Source organism: Mobula hypostoma, chromosome 9 (assembly GCF_963921235.1).
Source record: "Mobula hypostoma chromosome 9, sMobHyp1.1, whole genome shotgun sequence".
In the NCBI taxonomy this organism is placed as follows: Eukaryota; Metazoa; Chordata; class Chondrichthyes; order Myliobatiformes; family Myliobatidae; genus Mobula; species Mobula hypostoma.
The window spans coordinates 94,053,482-94,075,663 of NC_086105.1; the positions used below are offsets into that span (position 1 = coordinate 94,053,482).

Here is a 22,182-nt window from a genome sequence, read left to right on the forward strand (position 1 = left end):
ATGTCAACATTCAAAACGGTTTTGGATTTTGCAATTTTGGATAAGGGTTCAACATTGTATATACATATACTTATGTAGCAGCTCTATCACTGCAAATGCCTCAGGCCCTTTATAGCACTATTATAAAGTAGCAGGTGAGTAACAGTAGAGTTGGACAAAGTATTGGAAGTGGAAATAACTTATCATGATGAAAACTAAGCACATTTGGCCCACGGAGTCCATGTTAGCAAACCTCTTTTCTTTTTTTCCCCTGTAGTCCTGCAATTTATTTTATCTCTCTCATGTTATCATCATCTTTCCCTTTAATTTTTTCCACTTACCTAGACCAGGGATCGATTGCAACAGGCAAGTAACCTGTCAGCATGTCACTGGGCTATGGAAATAAATCAGAGTACAATGGAAATCTATGAGGTCACATGCAATCTCCATGAAGTTAAGATCACATAAATATCCCTGGAAGTGTGAGGCAACATCACTAACTGCTGTGCTGTTCTGCAGTATCTAAATCAATGAAAGTTCAAAGTAAATTTATTATCAAACTACATATGTCACCATATGCAATCCTGAGATTCATTTTCTTGAGGGCATTCACAGTAAATACAAGAAACACAATAGAATTAATGAAAGACTGCCCCAATAGAACAGACAATCAATGTGCAAAAGACAACAAACTATGCAAATACAAAAGAAAAATAAGAAATAATAATAATAAATAAGCAATAAAAATCAAGAACATGAGATGATACCCAGAACTAGAGGCACAACCTCCAAGGCAGAGTACAAAGTAAATGGCGGATACATGGTAGTGTCAAGGAGCAGAGGGATCTGGGGGTACATGTCCACAGGTCCCTGAAAGTTGCCTCACAGGTAGATAGGGTAGTTAAGAAAGCTTATGGGGTGTTGGCTTTCGTAAGTCGAGGGATAGAGTTTAAGAGTCGCAATGTAATGATGCAGCTCTGTAAAACTCTGGTTAGGCCACAATTGGAGTACTGTGTCCAGTTCTGGTCATCTCACTATAGGAAGGATGTGGAAGCATTGGAAAGGGTACACAGAGGAGATTTAACAGAATGCTGCCTGGTTTAGAGAGTATGCATTATGATCAGAGATTAAGGGAGCTAGGGCTTTACTCTTCGGAGAGAAGGAGGATGAGAGGAGATATGATAGAGGTGTACAAGATAATAAGAGGAATAGATAGAGTGGATAGCCAGCCCCTCTTCCCCAGGGCACCACTGCTCAATACAAGAGGACATGGCTTTAAGGTAAGGGGTGGGAAGTTCAAGGGGGATAATAGAGGAAGGTTTTTTACTCAGAGAGTGGTTGGTACGTGGAATGCACTGCCTGAGTCAGTGGTGGAGGCAGATACACTAGTGAAGTTTAAGAGTCTACTAGACAGGTATATAGAGGAATTTAAGGTGGGGGGTTACATGGGAGGCAGGGTTTGAGGGACGGCACAATATTGTGGGCCGAAGGGTCTGTAATGTGCTGTACTATTCTATGTTCTATGTTCTATGTAAAGTTGAGGAGCAACCTTTCAGAGGTGGAGGATTTCTTTTTTAGCCAGAGTAGCAAATCTGTGGAATACTCTTCCAGAGACTGCGGTGGAGGCCAAGTCTGTGGGTATATTTAAGGTGGATGTTGATCGTTTCCTGATTGGTCAAGGCATCAGAGGATATGACAAGAAGGCAGGTGTATGTGGTTGAGTGGGATTGGGGATCAGCCAGGGTGGAGTGGCAGAGAGGACTTGATGTGCTGAATGGTCTAGTTCTGCTCCTATGTCTTATGAAGAGTTCTTGAAAGCGAGTCCATACATTGTGGGAACAGTTCAGTGGTGAGGCAAGTGAAGTTATCCCCACTGGTTCAACAGCCTGATAGATTAGGGTAATAACTATTCCCAAAATTGGTGGTGTGGGTCCTGAGGCTTCTGTACCTTCTTCCTGATGGCGGCAGTGAGAAGAGAGCATGTCCTGGATGGTGAGGGCCCTTGATGATGGATGCCGCTTTCCTGGGACAGCACTCCGTTTAGATGTGTTCAGTGGCAGAGAGGGCTTTATCCACTACTTTTGTTTTGGCTTTTCTATTCAAGGGCATTTCAAATGGTCCGATTGATGAACTCAGTAATTTAGTGGGAAATTGAGCCATTTCTCAACTACTGTTGATAGTGCATCTAGTAGTAGTAAGGTTGGGGATGGTATTAAACAGGAAATTAGAAATGTGTGCAATAAAGGAACAGCAGTTATAATGGGTGACTTCAATCTACATGTAGATTGGGTGAACCAAATTGGTAAGGGTGCTGAGGAAGAGGATTTTTTGGAATGTATGCGGGATGGTTTTTTGAGTCAACATGTCGAGGAACCAACTAGAGAGCAGGCTATTCTGGACTGGGTTTTGAGCAATGAGGAAGGGTTAATTAGCAATCTTGTCGTGAGAGACCCCTTGGGTAAGAGTGACCATAATATGGTGGAATTCTTCATTAAGATGGAGAGTGACATAGTTAATTCAGAAACAAAGGTTTTGAACTTAAAGAGGGGTAACTTTGAAGGTATGAGACGTGAATTAGCTAAGATAGACTGGCAAATGACACTTAAAGGATTGACGGTGGATATGCCATGGCAAGCATTTAAAGGTTGCATGGATGAACTACAACAATTGTTCATCCCAGTTTGGCAAAAGAATAAATCAAGGAAGGTAGTGCACCCGTGGCTGACAAGAGAAATTAGGGATAGTATCAATTCCAAAGAAGAAGCATACAAATTAGCCAGAGAAAGTGGCTCACCTGAGGACTGGGAGAAATTCAGAGTTCAGCAGAGGAGGACAAAGGGCTTAATTAGGAAGGGGAAAAAAGACTATGAGAGACAACTGGCAGGGAACATAAAAATGGACTGTAAAAGCTTTTATAGATATGTAAAAAGGAAAAGACTGGTAAAGACAAATGTAGGTCCCCTACAGACAGAAACAGGTGAATTGATTATGGGGAGCAAGGACATGGCAGACCAATTGAGTAATTACTTTGGTTCTGTCTTCACTAAGGAGGACATAAGTAATCTTCCAGAAATAGTAGGGGACAGAGGGTCCAGTGAGATGGAGGAATTGAGCGAAATACATGTTAGTAGGGAAGTGGTGTTAGGTAAATTGAAGGGATTGAAGGCAGATAAATCCCCAGGGCCAGATGGTCTGCATCCTAGAGTGCTTAAGGAAGTAGCCCAAGAAATAGTGGATGCATTAGTGATAATTTTTCAAAACTCGTTAGATTCTGGACTAGTTCCTGAGGATTGGAGGGTGGCTAATGTAACCCCACTTTTTAAAAAAGGAGGGAGAGAGAAACCGGGGAATTATAGACCAGTTAGCCTAACGTCGGTGGTGGGGAAACTGCTGGAGTCAGTTATCAAAGATGTGATAACAGCACATTTGGAAAGCGGTGAAATCATCGGACAAAGTCAGCATGGATTTGTGAAAGGAAAATCATGTCTGACGAATCTCATAGAATTTTTTGAGGATGTAACTAGTAGAGTGGATAGGGTAGAACCAGTGGATGTGGTATATTTGGATTTTCAAAAGGCTTTTGACAAGGTCCCACACAGGAGATTAGTGTGCAAACTTAAAGCACACGGTATTGGGGGTAAGGTATTGATGTGGATGGAAAATTGGTTAGCAGACAGGAAGCAAAGAGTGGGAATAAACGGGACCTTTTCAGAATGGCAGGCGGTGACTAGTGGGGTACCGCAAGGCTCAGTGCTGGGACCCCAGTTGTTTACAATATATATTAATGACTTGGATGAGGGAATTAAATGCAGCATCTCCACGTTAGCGGATGACACGAAGCTGGGTGGCAGTGTTAGCTGTAAGGAGGATGCTAAGAGGATGCAGAGTGACTTGGATAGGTTGGGTGAGTGGGCAAATTCATGGCAGATGCAATTTAATGTGGATAAATGTGAAGTTATCCACTTTGGTGGCAAAAATAGGAAAACAAATTATTATCTGAATGGTGGCCGATTAGGAAAAGGGGAGGTGCAATGAGACCTGGGTGTCATTATACACCAGTCATTGAAAGCGGGCATGCAGGTACAGCAGGCGGTGAAAAAGGCGAATGGTATGCTGGCAATTATAGCGAGAGGATTCGAGTACAGGAGCAGGGAGGTACTGCTGCAGTTGTACAAGGCCTTGGTGAGACCACACCTGGAGTATTGTGTGCAGTTTTGGTCCCCTAATCTGAGGAAAGACATCCTTGCCATAGAGGGAGTACAAAGAAGGTTCACCAGATTGATTCCTGGGATGGCAGGACTTTCATATGAAGAAAGACTGGATGAACTGGGCTTGTACTCGTTGGAATTTAGAAGATTGAGGGGGGATCTGATTGAAACGTATAAAATCCTAAAGGGATTGGACAGGCTAGATGCAGGAAGATTGTTCCCGATGTTGGGGAAGTCCAGAACAAGGGGTCACAGTTTGAGGATGAAGGGGAAGCTTTTTAGGACCGAGATTAGGAAAGACTTCTTCACACAAAGAGTGGTGAATCTGTGGAATTCTCTGCCAGAGGAAACAGTTGAGGCCAGTTCATTGGCTATCTTTAAGAGGGAGTTAGATATGGCCCATGTGGCTACAGGGATCAGGGGGTATGGAGGGAAGGCTGGGGCGGGGTTCTGAGTTGGATGATCAGCCATGATCATAATAAATGGCGGTGCAGGCTCAAAGGGCCGAATGGCCTACTCCTGCACCTATTTTCTATGTTTCTATGTTTACTTGGAAACCCTGAAGAAATCTGCAGCCTGTCCAAGGAGCAGTTTCCATTCATTGGTGAGTGACGGCTGCAAGGGATTATGTTTTAACTTTAGCATATAACAATTTTTATTGAATGTCACTGAAAGGTCCACTTTTTGACAGCTTGGACAAGTGGTGTGATTAACTAAACTAGCTACCAATCTTTTTTGCTTGAATTGGTCTGGCTTTGGACACCACATATGAAAACTATGTGTGCAAGGACTCATTGTGAAGGATTGGATCAGACCAGTATACCTCGTTTGGAAGACAGCAATGAGCAGGTGCTTTTCCTTCATACCTAAATTAAGCCTAGAATACAGATGACTCCACTTAATTATAAATTTTCCCCCAGTGCTTTCAGTTTTCCAATTATTTAATAGGAAATGTCACCTCCTCCAATAACACATGTCAAAAATCTGTCTTTTAATGTAGATAGATACAGTGATGGGTTCAAGAGAGGCAATTGTGGGTTGTGGCTGTGTTATCAGAGAACATATAGAAGCTATCACTATGCTTCTGCTTTGCAAGGGTACGTTGCCTACATATCAATGTGCTTTCTGCTTTGCAAGGAAATATTGCATTGATGGAAAATAGGAGGGTGGAATAATAACTTTATTAAGCATTGAACTGCATTTGTCAAGGAAATATAAAGACCAACAAAAAACATAAGAAAAGAACATAGCTCTGTTTCCTGCATATCTGCATTATATATAGATGAGTGAAGCAGAAAACAGGTTGATCTGGGAGATCGCATTAGCTAACATGCTGTTTAGATTGTGGTTTGCAGATGACATAATCCTCAGTCATTAGATAATTCAGCTCTCAAATGCCAAACAATTTACTCCAAAAGTAGTTGTCCCTGTGGTCTAACCTTGGGTTCACGTTAAGTAGTTTGACAAAAGTCTGGAATGAAATTCAAACCATATGGCTTTAATGCAAATACTGTAAATTCTCTTAAAATCTGCTAGATAACCACTAATATTGACCAAGTAAATACTTCCATACCAACAAAGATATCTTAGTCTATCGAAATAGACTCTTCTAAATTTCTTATCAGATACTGTCACTGCAATTAAAATACATAAATATACAACTAGCCGTAATATGTTCATTAATCTTCAACTGGTTGACTTCATGGTTAAACAACCAAAAAAACTGGAAGTCCAAACATCAGCAAAGGTATCCCTCTTCAAACTGATGCTCTATTATTTGATAAAATATCTGAGTACTAAGCAGCCTTCCTCTGCGCACTAATCTATCATTGGCTGCCTTACTCTTACTGCATCAGGCAGTGAACTTCACTCCCCAAACTTCTGTTTCCCCTCCTCATTTTTTAATAAATTCTTCGGTGTCTCTGTCCTCCTTTGTGGCTCAGGTTCAAATTCAGATCGATAAGGTTCTTGCAAAGTACTTTAGGATTGTTTGTTGTTGTTCAAAGCATTATATCAAAGTAAGCTGTTGTTCATGGGTTATGATAGATCCATGAAGTCCCAGCTTCCACTTCAGTCTGGAGACTTTCATTTGTTTGTACCTCCACTCTTGCTGGAAGCTCCAATTCACTACATCAGACTCATTCTTTGAGAAAGAAATTGTTCAATCATTTATATCTGAAATGGAGTAGAGCTGTCAAGCCTTATAAACAGCACTGGCTTTGTGCCTGTTATGACTTTTGGTCAAGGGAATTAAGTATTTCTGAACTCAAGAACCAGTTGTAATTTATTAAGTATAATAATAACCAGATCATTTGGCCTAGTGACACAGTGGTGTAGCAGGAAGTGCTGTTGCTGCACAGTTCCAGGGATCCAATTCTCAGCTCCAGTACAGTGTGTCAAGTTTGCACATTCTTCCCTAGGTACTCCAGTTTCCTGCCACATGCCAAATCATGTCAGTTGGTAAGTTAATTAGCTACAGCAAATTACCCTTTGTGTAGATAGATGGTAGTAGAAGCAGGGTAATGTTGATTGGTACGTGAAAGAGAACATGTTACAGGAAAATGGGTGGGGCAATTATATTGATGGGATTACTTTGAGAGCCAGTATTGACTCAGTGGACTGAATGGCCTATGTCACGTGAAAACATGAAAAAATACATTTGTACTGTCAAATAAGGAATGCTGAAGCTCGGAGACCAAAGGTCGATCAGAAGTCCGGAAGTTGAAGTCTAATGGCCAAAACCTGGAGACTGGAGACTAGAGAAAAGCCTGCCCTGGAGTTGGAGGAGTGTCTGTGTGTGCTTTGGTGCGTTGTAAAGAGGAAAGGGGCTTGTTTTGTTGCTTGTGGTGTTGTGTTATCCTGCTGAGCACTGTAGGCATGCTAGGTTGGCGCCAGAATATGTGGCTGCCCCCAGCACGTCCCTAGGTTGTGTTGGTTGTTAACACAAAACAAAGCATTTCACTGTATGTTTCAATGTACATGTGATAGTCGATCTGAATCTGAATATCAGCCAGAATTCCATGGAAAATTTACCCTCCTCTCATTCAAAATTATTCATTTTATTATTCAAAATATTCAAAGTTATTTTATTCTAGATTACCCAAAAACTTGAAGCTTTATTGCTTGGATTTTTCTATTCTGGTGTTTTTATTCTACAATAAAGTAAGGATGGCTGCTCCATCTAGGATAACAAGTATAATATAATCCAAAATTAAACAGAGATACGTGCCAATAAATTAAGCTGTTTTAACTCCACATCAAATCCTTTTGCCGAACTTCTGCCTAATCAGCGCTTCAAAAGGCAGGCCACCAGAGTTGCACTATCTGCTCTTCACTGACCCTCAGACAACATTTGGTTCACAGTGTCTGTGCATAGTTGTGAAGGTTACCACAGAACAAAGCTTTCATGTAACCACATCCTTTCAAGCGACCCCAGCAGGGGACATCTGCTGCATCAGGCAGTCTGCAGCATACACATGTAAGAGAGAGAAAAGACTAGCTGTGTTTTCAAAGGGAATGTGATCTTCTCCACACTTCCTGCACACAGATTGCAATAAGCAACAGAGTTCCTTTGAATGCAAAAAGTCACATGTTTCACCCAGATAAGCAAGAATCTTTTCATATTATTTCCATTGTCTTTGTATTGAGGAGAGGCTTGCATTCAATTCCATCATCACACCAGTGATAATTATCCAGGAATCACTATGTGGCATTCTTTGGCCCTCAGGCTAATTCAGGGAAAAGAAACACAGGATGGAACTCCATATATCTGTGGCTTCTGATTGCATTGAGAAATTCGCCCAGTCTCAGCCTTTATGCCATTTCCCCAAGTTCTGTCTCTATATTTTGGTTTTTATTTTGTGAGCGTGGCATTCCTGGAATATGAGATCCATCCCAACAGGGTCTGTTATATTCCTAATAGGCTAACTCAAATCTGCAAAGATTAATCTAGACCCTGTCTATCAGAATATTTTGCCGTCGTTTGCAAATGGCTTAAAAGGCAGATGGTGCCTAAATTGACCTGCATGGTGACTTGTCTTGTCAATCTGCAGCTAGGTCTCAAATGCATGGGATCATTCACTGTAAGAAATAAACTCCCACAGTGGGTGCAACTTTGACAGTAAACCTGCCACCATCATAGGGAGTAATTCTGCCCACAGGTTTCTGTATCACCACTGCTAATTAGTCCATTTACCTGCCTTTGCCCCAACTACAGTCTTTAATAGTTGCTCCACCTGTAAATTTTGTGCTGCCAAACCAACTACCATTACTTAATTTTATTTCAAAATCTATTGGACCTAACCTTCCAATATGCCTCATTGGTTAAATAGGCTTCCAAGTATGGTACCAAACTAGTTTCAATCTTCTACTGTGAGAAAGGCTCCTAAACAGAATGAGTAATCAAAGCTGGTCAAAAATATACAACACATATGCCTGTCACTTCAAATTTGCTACGCTTCTTAAATTTGAGCAAAAATTGCTTAAAATATTCAGATTGCTACCCAAGCATTCTATACTTAATCTGAAATCTGAAATTAAAACATGTTCATTTGATTATTTCCGCATTACTCATCCATTACATCCTATGCCTCAGAAGCAACATTCCTCTGTAACCTGCCAGCTATACTCACTGTATCACAATGAATAACATCATTCTCGTCACTGAACAGAACTATCTACTGCAGTGGTATATTGGCTGTAATCAGTTAGTGAAGAAATACTGTACTTAGATAGCAGATTTGGAAAATCCTAATTTTTTTTCATGGTCTACCAATACCAAGATTCTCCCTTATGATTATCTTTATTTATAAATAATATTTTCACTATCTCGACAAAGGTAAAGTTTATTGACCATCCCACATTGATCTTCATAATGTGGTGGTGAGCTGCTCACTTGAACCACTCTGACGAAGGTACAGTATTCCCACAGTGTTATTGGATAGAAAGTTTCAGGATGGAGTTTCAGTGGCAATGATGCAATACAAAATGATATGTGACTTGCAGGGGACTTGCAAGTTTCTATGCACTTGCTGCTATTACCTTTCTTGGCAATAGAGGTCATGAGTTTGAATTATGTTTTTAGAGTGGTTGGGTGAATTTACCTTTTGTAGATGGTACACACCACAGCCACAGTGCACTGGTCCCTGAGGGAATGAATATTTCTGGTGGTAGGAGGGGCACTAATCAAGTTTTCCTTGGTGCCTTGTTGGCTAATTGGACCTCTCACTGCAGTATCAAACTTGCTGATTTAGCTGTGCTCTGCTCAGATCAAGCTTGAGGGGTGTTAGATCCTGATGCTTTTGCAACACAAAGGTTCTTCGGAAGTTAAAAATGAGGCATCAAACTTATTGCTTACAATCATTTTATTAAGTGTTACAAGAACAAAGGAAATGAGGAAAGAAGCATGATGAAAGATGAAGGGGGGGTGGAAGGTCAGTGGAAGAGAGCCTAAGGAAAAGGAAAAAGGGAGAGAATAAGCAAAGGTGGTCTGGTCTTTTTATATCAGACCACTGATTCCACTGAAATTCCAACAGGTAACAGTTACCAATTAAATAGCCTGATTCAAGTAATGTGACACTTGCCATCGAAACCAAAAAGTTTCCAGAAAAATGCAGAGACAACTGTAACCATCAAAACAACTCACTGAACAATCTCATATATGTTGGTTAGTCCATCATTGACGTCAATGAGGACCTCGACACCATTATGATGGTGTCGAGACTAGTGCGTGATTTGGATTTAAGTGAGGGATTGTTGCGCAGCGTCAGCCTCACTCTCTCTTCCCAATTCCCATCTGGATCCAGTGGCAAGACAGAGTCTAGACGGCTGGAGATGGGACTAGGCGCAGTGGATGACCAGGACGTCTTCTGTGTCTTGTCCTGCTCTACACGTTCCACGACACTTGCAGAGACCGCCTTCTTGACCGTTGGACCTTCCATTGGTCTCGTCTGCTCAATCCGCCAGAGTCTGTCTTCACATGCTGGGATAGACATCTCTTTATCTCACCAAGGGTTTGAGACCCGTCGGCTACCCTCACCTGGTTTAGCCGGCTTGTCGAAGCCGTTGCCCAGGGTGTGGCCGCTGTCGCATGCAAACAGCTACGGGGAGCCACAGGTGAGAGCTGAGTGCCAGGTGGGGACCAAAGGTGGACAAACCGTCCTGAGAAGGATGCGACATGTTCCGCCACCAGAGGTGCTACCCCTCCCTGACACCCCATACACCTATATATATATAGGTGAATATATAAAAATACAAATAAGCATAAGAAAATTAAACTACAAGGAAAACAACAATTCTACAGCCCAATCCAACAGGATCAATGAGAATGTCAAAAAGGGCTCTTAAATCCAATAAATAGTTCATGAGGGCTAAAAATATGTCACCCACTCCAAATTCACTGAGTTTATGACATTTGAGGAGAACTTGCTTAAGAAATGGAACCACAAACAAGATGCTGGAAAATCTCAGCAAGTAAAGTGCATCTGTGGAGGGAAATAAACAGCGAATGTTTCAAGACCCTTCATCTGAACTGTCCTGGATGCAGCTGAGCTTCATGTATTGATGGAACTGCACTCGACAGTAAGCAATGTGTGTCCCATCAAACTCCTAAGATTCCTTCTAAATGTGGAAACTCTTGGGTGTTAGGAGATAATTGCTGCTGGATACCCAACCACTGGCTTGTTCTTGTAGCTCTAGAATATACGTAACTAGTCATGCTGAGTTTCTGTCAATGAGTGATTCCAGGATGTTGATGGCAAACATTGAATGCAGAAGGCTGGTAGAAAGACCTCGCTCTGTTTTGAGAAGGTCTCTGCTTGACACTTCTGTGGCACAAATGTTACTTGCAACATATCGGCCCATGCCTAAATGTTGTCCTGGTTTTGCTGCATGCCAGAATGAACCGCTTCATTTTGTGAATGGAACTGAATGTTTTAAAATAATCAGTAACCACCTACTTCTGACCCTATAACAGGAAGAAGGTCGATGATGAAGCAGATGAAGATGGTTGGGTCTAGGACACTGCCCTGAGGAACTCCTACAGGAATATTCTGAGGCTGGCATGACTGACCACCCACTTCCACAACCAAATGCCTTTGTGGAGTGGAGTGTTTTTCCTTTGATACCCATTGACCAGTTTTACCAGAAGTCCTTAATGGAATAGGACACCGCAGATGCTGGAATCTGGAGCCACACATAATCTGCTGGAAGATCTCAGCAGGTCGAGCAGCATTGGTGGACCCCAAATGTCAACTATGTCTTTCCTCCTACTGATGCTACTAAACTCATTGAGTTCTTCCAGCAGATTGTGAGTTTGTTCTTTATACCATACTTGGTCAAATGCTGCCTTGAAGTCAACAGCAGTCACACACTTGTGGCATGCAACTTTATCTCTCTAAAATAGTGGAAACTTCATCACAAACAACAGGAATTCTGCAGATGCTGAAAATTCAAGCAACACACATCAAAGTTGCTGGTGAACGCAGCAGGCCAAGCAGCATCTGTAGGAAGAGGTGCAGTCGACGTTTCAGGCCGAGACCCTTCGTCAGGACTAACTGAAGGAAGCAGTTCCTTCAGTTAGTCCTGACAAAGGGTCTCGGCCTGAACGTCGACTGTGCCTCTTCCTACAGATGCTGCTTGGCCTGCTGCGTTCACCAGCAACTTTGATGTGTGTTGCGGAAACTTCATCAGTTTGTTTTAAGACTACAGTGCACATTTGTTGTGGTTTTAAAAATGCTATGGTTAATTCTCCCCATCTTACAATCAGGACTGAGATTTGCAGAACCACTGGAAAAAAGTGGGAATATATTTGCACTTCTTGTGCCACTTAATATATTCAATCTAATCTCTCACTGCCGTTTCAACTTCCCGGCCCATAGCCCTGAGATAACCTGACTATTGTTTGACACAACATACATCAAAGTTGTTGGTGAACGCAGCAGGCCAAGCAGCATCTATAGGAAGAGGCGCAGTCGACGCTTCAGGCCGAGACCCTTCGTCAGGATGGCCTGAAGCGTCGACTGCGCCTCTTCCTATAGATGCTGCTTGGCCTGCTGCGTTCACCAGCAACTTTGATGTATGTTGCTTGAATTTCCAGCATCTGCAGAATTCCTGTTGTTTGCGTTTATTGTTTGACACACTCTATTTATGTTACAACTTGCCAGTATTAATCTAGCACATACACTCCAGTGGACGGTATCCAGTTAATGTCAATGATCCATTTAAGGAGACATCAGGGCATTCGTTAAAAATTTGGTCAAATACTTAGGTAACATTCAATTGTTAGGATTAATTGCTCATACAACCCTGAAGAGGGACTATGATTCTCTATAAATCCTTCCCTCAAGTGCAGCGGAGCTGAAAGTAAAAAGTAATTAGTTTTGTCCCCCAGAAATGAGACTTTGTTCAATTAAATGAAAACCTATGTCTTTAATGCCTTATGAAGTGTACAACAAAATGACAAATTTATAGAACACAGAGGAATAACCACTGATATGTTTTTGTTGTGCAAGTCATAAAATCCAAAGATATTTCTTATAACTGTCCAAGGTATCATAATTGTCCAGTCCAAAGCTTAAGCCATCATGTACCTACTGAAGCAACACACATCAAAGTTGCTGGTGAACACAGCAGGCCAGGCAGCATCTCAAACAGATAGGTATCAGAACAGAGAGGAAAAAGTCAGAATGGTGTCAAGATCAGAACTCAGTGTTTTGGAGCAGATTCAACTAATAATTTTAACAGCCATTTATAATATGGACAACTGATGAGTAACAGGAAAATTGAAATGAGAAACAGAAGCATTGAACACCGTGATGCAGTATTATACATGAAGTGACTACTAAAGGTTATTTTAAGGGTGAAAAACAATTCCGATTGAAGTTAAGAGATGGAATTGGATGCACGTCAGCTCTGGCAGGGTTTGCAAAGCCATTACTTCCTACAAGGCGAAACCTAACATCATGAATGGCTGTGATGTTTCACTCCCAGATGAACTCAACACTTTTACGCATGCTTTGAAAAGGAGAATAAAACTACACCTGTGCACATCCCTGCAAGATCTTGTGACCATGTGTTCTCTGTCTTGGAGGCAGATGTCAGAAAATCTTTCAAGAGGATGAACCTTCACAAGGCATCAGGTCCTGATGGTGTAGCTGGCAGGGCATTGAAAGCCTGTGCCAACCAAATGGCAGGAGTGTTCAAGGACATCTCCAATCTCTCACTACAGCAGTCAGGAGTTCCCACCTGCTTCAAAAGTGCGACAATCATACCAGTGCCCAAGAGGAGCAGAGTGCACTCGCCCAGTTGCACTCACATCTACTGTGATGAAGTACTTTGAGAAATTGGTCATGGCCAGAATCAACTCCTGTCTCGGCAAGGACCTGGACCCACTGCAATTTGCCAATCACCACTATAGCAGTTTCTCTCCTCTTGTTTTTGGACCTCCTGGTCAATAGCAATAACTACATCAGGTTGCTGTTTATTCATTACAGCTGAGCATTTAACACAATCAAACCCTCAGTGCTAATCAACAAACTGCAAAACCTGGGGCTCTGTACCTCCTTCTACCACTGGATCTTTGACTTCCTCACCAGTAGACCACAGTCAGTGCGGATTGGAAATAACATTTCCTCACTGACAATCGATACTGACGCACGTCAAGCATGCGTGCTCAGCCTACTGATCTACTCTCTGTGCACCAATGACTGTGTGGCTAGGCACAACTCAAACTGCATCGATAAATTTACTGATGACACAACTTTTGTTGGCAGAATTTCAAATAGTGACGAGGAGGCATAGAAGAACGAGATATATTAACTGGTTGAGTGGTGTCGCAACAACAACCTTGCACTCAACGTCAGTAAGACCAAGGAATTGATTGTGGACTACAGGAAGGGGAAGCTGAGGGAACACACACCAGTCCTCAATGTGACACCAGCAGTGGAAAGAATGAACAGTTTCAAGTTCCTGGGTGTCAACATTTCTGAAGATCTACTCTGGGTCCAACATATTGATGCAATTACAAAGAAGGCACACCAATGGCTATATTTCATTAAGAGTCTGAGGATACTTGGTATGTCTCCAAAGAATCACGCAAATTTCTACAGGTGTACTGTGGAGAACATTTTAGGAAGTTGTATCACCATCTGGTATAAAGACAGGATTGGGGAAAAAAAAGCTGCAGAAAGTTGGAATCTCAGCCGACTCCATCATGGGCTAGCCTCCCCAATGTCGAGGACAGCTTCGAAAGACAACACCTCTAGAAGGTAGTATCCATCATTAAGGACCCCCATCACCCAGGACATGCCCTCTTCCCATTGCTACCATCTAAGACGAGGTGCAGGAACCTGAAAACATGAACTTGACATTTCCGCAATAGTTTTTTTCTCCTCCGCCCTCAGAGTTCTGAATGGACAATGAACCCTTGAACACTACCTCACATTTTTTGTTCTCTTTTTGTACTACTTACGTAATTTAATTTTTAAATATATATTTCTTATTGTAATTTATTCTTTGTTTCTTATTGTAAGGTTTTTTCATTACAATGTCTTGCAATGTATAGCTGCTGCAAAACAACAAATCTCACGATATATGCCAGTGATATTAAACCTGATTCTGATTCTGAACTAATCAGATGCGAAGGGGAGATTTTTTTCTGTTTAATATATGCAACACAACAATAAAATCTGTGTTGCCCAAAAGAACTCAGTAGGTCAAGCAGCATCTGTGGAAGGAATCATTGAATTACAGGTTGAAACTCTGTATCAGGACAGGTGCAGGATTTTGATGCAAAATGTTACCAATTCCTTTCCTCACACAAATACTACTCAACCTATTGAGGTCCTCCAGCACATTGGTTATTGTACCAGATTCCAGCTCTGCAGTGTTTTATGTCAAAAAAAAAGGAATGAGATAAAAACATGAACAGACAAAGACAAGGCAGGGAGGAAAGAGCAGGTGACTGAGATTAATTAGGTTGCTTGATCATCGTTCTGAGATGAAACATGCATGATGGGCTGAACAGCTTACTTTTGTGCTGGACAATTTAAGATGAACGCAACACTTTTCTACACATTCAGCTGATTTGTATATTTGCCCCTATCATTAGACAGAACAATGACACATTTGTAAACAAAGTATCAGAATACAAGAGGCCAGTGATCTTCCTCCCCAGAAAGATATCCTCTGACTAGATGATAGTGAAAAGTTCTCTTGCATGAATATGGCACAGAAGTTGTGAGATTACTGACAGCAGTAAAATACTATCAGAATGTAAAGGAGCAAGCCTTTTGGTAATCGAGATAAATTACAGACCTGCAGCAAGGAAATGATCTCTTTTACAGTAGGATTTGTCTTGTGCATATCTGATAAAACTAACCAGACCAAATTTCAGGAAACCATTCTGTAGACACACCTTTTAAATAAATGACAATAATGTACCACAAAATCACTTTATTAAAAATCAACTTGTTTTGTTCAAGTTGTAGGATAGTGGCATTTAATGTTTTTGGTGGATTTTGGATATCATATGAACAGTTCTCATTGTACTTGCATTTAATTACCAATAATAAATTATCTTCCTTGCACCAATATGCCCTCAGAGCCAGTTGCAGCGTGGATATTTCCACTGATGTCACCAAGATCATTTGAGTAATCAGTATGGTATTCCTTTCTCAGTTTGAACTCTGTTTCGTATGACCATACCTATATTGACATACTAACTGGGCAGATTCAGCACCAACATATGGAACATGACAGAACTGTTTCCAGGAAACAGCATATAAAGCCTTGCTGTTCTTTGCCAGTGTGAATCCTTTCCTCAAACTCTGATCATCTCTCCAATATGTCACTATAAGGCTTCTACTTCTGATGATTGTGTTTTTGAGAATACCAACAAGGCTAAAAATTGTTGCTATATATGTAGTTCATCTTGTGGACACTTGTTCTTGAGAAACTCCCAACGGCTCCCAGTCATCTCAGGTGAGACTATATAGAGAACGACTTCTCTTTTCAGCATTCATTGTTCTGGGATTAAAACCTGAACTCAGAATCCTAGCTGAGACTACCCTCTTTCACTGAGGGGAAACTCTAATGCTGTGGTTCCCAAACTTTTTTACGTTAACCCCGCTTGGCTCCCAGACCATATCTTCAGCATCCCCTTCTCCCTTTCTGGACATTACATAAAAATTGTAAAGAATTTTGACTTATGACACATAGTGAAAGAAAATAAGAACTGAAAATTTAAAGTAGTGACAAATAATTGCAAAAATATTCAAATTTATTTAAAGCTACAAACGATACTATTTCTTTATTTAATTACAGTTAAAAATAATTTTCATCAACAATTTTAGAGTGTACATTAATAATCCAACTATTCACTACTTCACTGCTTTTTCACCTTTCAGTGAGATGGATGGGCTTGGCACAATGATATCAGGTTCTCAACATTAGCCTGAACGTCACTCAGAAGGAGTCTCAGGTCCCCACGGTCAGTAATTTGCAGTCTGTTTTGTTGATTTGAAAGAAGTTGAGTAACTGCAATGAAACTGTGCTCCACTAAATATGATGTTGGGATACATTAATTGGACTAGTATTAGAACAGTCAGGAGGTCCATTTTAATCCAATTGTTATTGGGTAAAAGTATAGGGTTAAATAGGGGATTTCCACATGCTTCTCTGCATGTGCACATCATGGAAAAATACTAGCAATAGTCGTTGGGAGTTAGGGTCACTGAACAGATTAGGGATAAAGAAAGGCATTGTCTGCAAAGATTGTGTTTTTCAAGTAGTTTCCAAAGAAGGGTCCTGAGGTAGTAAACATAGGATCACAAAACTCTTCCAGCACATGTTTGTCCTTCCATAATCGTTGTCATACAATTAATGCAACTACATCAACCTTTGTTTTAATGTGTGCAGAGATTTTCTTCTTGCAATAGAGCTTCAAGCATTGATACTTGTCATACAGTCATTCAGTTTCACATCATCTTGTGGGTCATCTGCTATATGCATAGTCAAAACATGCCTTGGAATTTGAGAAACATTGTCTGGCAGAAAGTGAGACACATATTCACTCATTGCAACAATATGACTTTCACTGTAACACGTTTGAGAAAACCATTGTTTCACATCCTCTAAAAATGCACTGCTATAGCTATCAATGCTTGGAAAACATTCATTCTGTTTTTCTTGTTCATCCTCGGAAAGTAATGGCATGAGCGTTTGACGTTGGTTAGAAGCTTCTTTATTTTTCATAAGATCCTTATTTGATGGTATTAAACTATAATTTTGTTAACATTTGTTTCATACTTCTTTCAAAGACTTTCAATTTGATAGGCCTTAGATTTTGATGGAAGCATATTTCCTTTTTTGTCAGCCCTGACTTCCATGCTTTGATTCACTCATGTCACTTTCGTCTTATTGCACAACTTGAAATTAACTTTTTGTTCGCCCACAGCAGATTTGCAAAATGTACCAGCGATATTCCATTCAGCGAACGTAGGCAACAAACTGTCCACAGTTCCTAAACCAGACCAATAAAACAGTGTCCTATTCAAATATTGGCAACTGGAACAATATTTCAACCCTTCAATAAGACAAGGAGACTAACCCTCAGGCAAACACCATGCCATCGAGCAAAGGACAGGCAGAGGTGACCGTTCAGAATTGTGGTTAGACTACAAATACACAGCATGAATCAACAAAAGGTCGCAGATAATCCTACTGCAATCTGCTCCAGTTTCGCCAACAGGGCCAAGACAAACCTTTGCCGTAGAATGATATTCAATTGGTATAGTATTTTTATATTGACAAAAATGTAGCAGTTACTTGAAAACAAACTAAAACCACTGACAGACTGAGCAAGGGACTCGGCGCTGTATGACGTGCTTTCAAATAACTGAGTTTCAAGTCAAAAAAGTACATTCAATCTTTTATTATGACACCAGCAAAGATAAATGATCTGAGAGCAATATTAGAAATTAGCATAACCAACATTAGCGAAATAACAAGATAAGCGGAATAAGAGTAATTAAGAGTTCAACTAAAAAGTAGCAACTCCGGCTCACTCCCTCTCAACTAAGCTAGGCTAACTAACTAACTAACTAACTAACTTGGACAAAGCATGTACATGACTATACTCATTTGCTTCAATAAACGTGCAATACAAAATACAATACAGACAGAAAATAGATACAGTACATAACTCCTACATGTCTGTTTTAATATGATTTCCACATCAGCCTGTGTTTCTTACTAACTAATGAACATGGCATCAAAAATCACTGTTGAAAATCCGAGAGGCTGGATCAATGGTAACTAATATCACTTCAAGAATACATGTAGGGCCAAACTGAATTGTGTTCAGCACTGCAGGATTTTATCATTCCAAACTCCTGAAAATACAAAAGTCATATTTATTCTGTAGTCCCTGAGTTAAAATAAATGTCAGAACCTTGTCCAATAATTGAAACAGCAACCAGGAGTGGAGTCTACACCTCCAACCCACATTGCCGCTGCTGGAGCAGATTTAGGGTTTGCAGACTGTGACCTCTTTAGTTCAACCAGGAAATCAGCTGTATCAGTGTTGAAGGAAATGGGTGGTTAGATTTATTACCTGTTACTGCTCCCAGATGATTTGTTTGAATATACAGCCACTGGGTGTCTTTTAACAAATACACAGGGCCATAAAACTATCTTTAAATGTCTGCAAATTTGCCATTTGTTTTAATTAGGAACTGCTCTAATTAGTTCTCCTAGATTGCAATAAGATTGCAGCTGGATTTTACCGAGAAGAATTAAGAATGAAAACCATGACAAAATAAATATTCAGACAGCTGCCAAGATTAGTGAATACTTGGCTTTATTAATGCCAAGGAACTCAGCTGACAGACACCAACCACACTCAGTGAAGCAGAACAGAGGAAATTGATCCTGAGGAAGATGCAATCTAATTCATTTGAATATTTGTATTTCTTTCAAATAATAACCAAGTTTCCTACAAATTAAAAACATTCTCATTTTTACACATACAATCATAAAGATCAATATGAAGGATATCTTCATCATGGCATGTGTAATTTGAATCAACTGCTTTTCATGTGTTCGTTCTCTAACACTTGGCCAGAGATATCACTGGAATAGCTACATAAATATTGTGGTTACAAAAGCAGGTCTATGATGGGTGACTCACCTAGTCACAGGCCAAAATCATCTACAAGGTCAAAATTACAACTGTGTTAGAATACTCTCCACTTGCATGGATGGGTACATCTCCAGTAATGTTTCCACTTGTAAAAAATCCACTGACTCTATTTGCATCCCACAGTAGCTACAGGAATGCCATCTGCAAGGTGCACTGCAACAGTTCAATGAGGATTCTTCAAAAGCATATCTCATACTCACTATTGCTACCACCTGAATAAATCAGAGGAGTAGGTGCACAGAATCCTGCTGGTAATCCACTCTTGCCCTGCCCCAACCTCCCAGCTCAAATTTCTCCATCCATCCTAATCCCAAGTCGCAAAATATTCTGACTATGTTACTGTTCTTTCATCATTGTGTGCCAAAGGGTCGGAACTCTTTACACAATAAGTTTAAAAGCACACTCACCAGCACATACCTTCAGAAAGAAAATCTTATCAAAGTTCAAAGTAAATTTATTATGAAACCATATACAACATTGAGATTCACCTTCTTGCAGGCATTCACAGTAAATACAAATAAACACAATAGAGTCAAAGACCGCACAAAACAAGATGGGCAAGCAACCAATGTGCAAAAGACAACAAACTGTGCAAATACAAAAAGAAACAAAAAACAAATTGATAATAATACATAAATAAGTAATAAATATTGAGAACATCAGATGAAGAGTCCTTAAAATGAGTCCTTAGGTTGTATTTGGTTCTGTGTTGATCTGACTGAATTTATCCCTCTGGTTCAAGAGCCCAATAGTTGAGGGGTAATAACTGTTTCTGAATCAGGTGGTGCTGGTTCTGAGGCTCCCGTACATTTTTCCTGTTGGCAGCAGTGAGAAGAGAGCATGACCTGGATGGTGGGGGTGCTTGATGATGGGTGCTGCTGTTTTGTGACAGAACTCCATGTAGATGTGCTCATTGATGGGAGGGCTCTACCCATGATGGACTGGATTGTATCCACTATTTATGTAAGCTTTTTTGCTCAAGTTCATTGATGTTTCCATACCAGACTCTGATGTAACCAGTATATATACTCTCCATTGTATATCTGTAGAAGTTTGTCAAAGTTTTTGGTTACATGCTGTATCTTTGCAAACTTCCAATAATGTAGAGATGCCGCAGTGCTTTCTTTGTAATGACATTTACATGTTGGACTTAAGAGAAATCCTCTGAAATGATAACACTGAGGAATTGAGAGTTGCTGACCCTCTTCACCTCCAATCCCCCGATAAGTACTGGCTCATGGATCTCTAGTTTTCTCCTTGGTCTTGCTGACATTGAGAGAGAGGTTGTTGTTATGACACCACTTAGCCAGATTTTCAATCTCCTATGTGCTGATTTGTCACCACTTTTGATTCTGCCAATGATAGTGGCGTCATCAGCAAACTTAATTAAGGTACTTGAGCTGTGCTTAACCACACAGTCACAGCGAGTAAGCAAGTAGAAGCGAGTAAAGCATGGGGCCAAGCACACAGCCTTGTAGTGCACCTTTGTTAATGGTGATTGTGGAGGAGGTTTTGCTGACTGGGGTCTGCAGGTGAGGAAATCAAGGATCCATTCACACATGGAGGTATTAAGGCCTAGGTCTTGGAGCATATTAATTAGTTTGAATGCAGAGCTGTAGTCAATGAAGTCCTTATCTCTGGTGTCTTGCTCTTTAGACTCTGCCCAGATGCAGATGAAAAAGGACAGCCAGATGATCAGATTTCTTGATATGTAGTCTGGTCAACTCACGCACATCAACTCTCTAACCAGCTAGTATCCTCCTACATTATCGTGAGGAACGTAGTTCTATGAAGAGCTCTTAGTAAGGAGCAAAAGAAATTAAAAGTTCTCTAGCAAAGTACTATAATTTTTACAATTTCAAAACTAAATTATTTGCCAATCATCTCTTGTGAGGAGATGTTTTTAAGTTATAGTACACTGTAATACACACTCACAACTTTAAGTTAAAATATTTTCACACCAGTTTATCTGCTAAATTGAATATGCATCAAATATTATGATGCAGTGATACAGCAAACTCATGCATGTCAACATGTGTGCATACATAACCAAACACAAAAACACATTCCTGTACATGCATATTCAAATAAATCCTTCTTTCTTGGCCCTTGTTCAAGGCAAAGCCAGTCAGTTGCACCCTACTGTATTTGAAGAGGCCATTCATTCCATGCAATTAACAAACAATGAAATCTTTACTGATGTTAAAAAACAAAGAAATTTCAGTTGACTTTCTCACAAATGTTTTCTTAAATTTAAAATATAAGTGTCTATCAGCACTAGTTGAGAAGTAACAACAAAAGTACAACTATTTCCAATAACATGGACCATGTATACTTTGGATTAGGACAATATTGTGGAGTAACAACAGGGAAATGTGCTTAAGTATACTAAGGACCATTAGACCATAAGACATAGGAGCAGAATTAGTCAGCTCCAGCATTCCATCATGGCTGATTTATCATCCCTCCCAACCACGGTCTCCTGCCTTCATCTTCTCCCCATAACCATTGATGTCCTGACTAAACAAGAACTTATCAAATGTCGTTTTAAACTTACCCAATGAGTTGGCCTCCGCAGCCGTCCATGGCAATGGATTATATAGATTCACCACCCTCTGGCTAAAGAAATTCATCCTCATACGTTCTCAATTTCTTCTGAGGCTATACCCTCTTTGTCCTAGATTCACCCACTATAGGAAACATCCTCACTATTACCACTCTATCTAGACCTTTCAATATTTGATAGGTTTCAATGAGATCCCCCCTCATTCTAAACTGCAGCAAGTACAGGCCCAA

The 22,182-nt window shown here is 40.5% G+C and overlaps 1 protein-coding gene across 2 annotated transcripts in view; it reads right to left on the bottom strand.

Annotated features, from left to right (window-relative positions):
* The window catches only part of lmf1 (lipase maturation factor 1), a 784,937-nt gene that overhangs the window by 101,953 nt on the left and 660,802 nt on the right, over nucleotides 1-22,182 (bottom strand). The gene's annotated exons all lie outside the window — the stretch shown is intronic.